Raw genomic sequence first — 2,553 nt, forward strand, 5'->3', positions numbered from 1 at the left:
ACTTCTCACTCTCTCATTTACATTTGGGCTGACTGTGGCGTAGCATCAAACAAAACAAAAAACACAACAAGAACAAGAACAATAACTATTTTTGCATGGGCGCAAAACTAGTTTTAGTGGTAAAAACAGGAATAGAACTCTATCTTTCCTATATACAACTGTGTTGGTAGCTGTGTGTGTAACAGGGGCCTTAAATTATACTGATTTCCCCCTGAATAATTTTTCTTTTTTTTTTTTTTTCTACCAAAACATGCCATGCTGTGGGCAGTGATCAAATTCACAGGAGTCACTCATTTCATTCCCAGGACAGGCAAGGAATGAGGTACTTAAAATAAAAAAAAAAAAACAAAAAAAACCTTAGAATTATCTAGTCTTTTCCACCACAAGCAGATATTCACACTGACATATCAGTTCCCTTCCCACGGTCACATCTCCCATTTATAATTGCTAAGTATGCCAGGTTCACAATGTTTCCCCTTTTGAGTGCCCTATTTGAATTTGTGTATAAATACTCCTCCAAATGTTCTATTTGAATACACGAAATATCCATTTCAGCACAGAGTGCATACCTTTTCAGGGCCGGAGGCATGTGGCATACTGCAGAATGGCACTAATTCAGGAGTCAGCTTGTAGAGGTGTGGATAGGTCTCAGCCATACGCTTGCCATGGAACCTTGGGGACCTCAGTTTTAACTCTCTGAACCTGTTTCCTGATCGCTAAATGAGGGAAAACTAGACTTCTCATATTCCTTTCATGGATAACTGGGAGAACCATATGAAATCACAATAATGTTTTTTAAATTGTTCATGACCTTCACTTTGAGAATAAAGGAAAGAACTATAATCAAAGCCAGGTGCTTAAAGAAATTACAAGGAAACTTGGAGCCAGGTGAAATGGACTACAGTTCCAATATTTCCATCAACTTGTTCACATTTCTTCTCTAGGATGCCAGAACTCTATCAGTAAAATGAGAGACTGAAAGGTCTTTTATGTCTCCTCTAATTCTGTTTCTGAGTGATTGAATCTGTAACATTATTAAGAGTACTGTCACTGCAGCTTAAATTTAAGTACAGTCACACCAGTACTTGAATCAAGCCTTTCACTGCCTTTGGAACCAGGATTCAGCCAGTATAGTGTGGAACATGGGATTAGGATCTAGAGAAGTAAAACTTGGTATATGTAACAACTAAAAGCAATATGGGGCCCGAAGTTGGATCCTAGAACAACAAAAAGATAATTAATGAAAAAAATTGGTAAATGTGAATAAAGTCCATAGTTGGTTATTAGTAATGTTCCAATGGTAATTTTTTGGTTTTGATAGATGTATTATATAATTAGGTAAAATGTTAACATTAAAAGAAGCTGGATGAAATATTCATGGGAACTTTCTGCACTACCTTTGCAACTCTTCTGTAAGTCTAAAGTTATTTCAAAAGAAAAAAAAAAAAAACTATATTTAATAGGAATCACCTAAGGTGAATGTTGAAAATGCAAATTTCTCCAATTTCAGGGACATGAAAATAATAGTCCTGGAGTGGGGCTTAGGAATCTGCATTCTAACCGGCACCCAAGGAAGTTCTGATACAAATATCTCAAGGATCATACTTGGAGAAACTTTGATCTGAAAGAAACACTGATCCAGGGTAAAATAAGTAATGATTAGTGATGAGTAAATGGAAAATACAACCTGAGTCTGTAGAAAGGCTCTTCTGTGAAATCTCGATTTTCCCCCCTTTTTAACAGATTTTACCAAAGGTCTTTAGAGAGCAACATGCAGACTCCATATCCAACTGCCAAGGAGACCCTGTTCTGCCATGCATATTTTCTGGGGCAGAGCAGGCAGCTCTGGCTTGCTACCCTTCTGTTCTGACACAGAGGTGGTGGGTGGTATCTCATCTCTGGGTTCCATAATGCTCACATGGTCAGGCAGGGGCTTCTTAAGGCTGGTCTTACCACTTGGGTCCCAGGGCAGCATGATCTTCACTTTGATGCCCAGCGCACCCTGTCTGAGTGTCACATGGTACATGGTGGTAACAACATAGCTGTTAATAGGGTCCCCAATGTGGATTATCAGGCCATTCACAACCTTCATGGATTTAGTCCTCTGTCCTCAGAATTTCCCAGACACCGTGACCTCACAGGCCTTAGTCCCACTCTCCATGATGCACCGAGCACACCATAGCAGGCCCTCCTCACAGCAAGTCCTTCCAGGAGTTATGATGCAGAGACTTTGCCTGGGCAATGGCACGCAGACCTCCTGCACTCACCATTTTAGGATACTTCCATCAGCAGATGTATAAATTTAGGCAAGTTATTAATCTGCTGGGCCTCAGATTCCTCATTTATAAAGGAAGAAACTGTATCTATGGAATTCTGATGGTCATCCCCATATAGTACACAAAAGGAGAGTCCAGGATGGTGAATAGTTGTCTCTAAAACCTTCCGTGGGCAGCCGCAAATCTCTCCTGGCACCTCTTACAGCACTGAGTCAGACAAGGGTTTGTGCAGCGTGGCTCCCATATATGCAAGTGTCTGATCCTGCAGTGAGTTAAA

General features: G+C 40.3%; 1 pseudogene; it reads right to left on the minus strand.

Annotated features, from left to right (window-relative positions):
• Positions 1-1,759: 1,759 nt before the first annotated feature.
• LOC130841684 (40S ribosomal protein S3-like) lies at positions 1,760-2,270 on the minus strand (annotated as a pseudogene).
• Positions 2,271-2,553: the final 283 nt, after the last annotated feature.

This window comes from Hippopotamus amphibius, chromosome 1, assembly GCF_030028045.1.
Source record: "Hippopotamus amphibius kiboko isolate mHipAmp2 chromosome 1, mHipAmp2.hap2, whole genome shotgun sequence".
Taxonomy (NCBI): Eukaryota; Metazoa; Chordata; class Mammalia; order Artiodactyla; family Hippopotamidae; genus Hippopotamus; species Hippopotamus amphibius.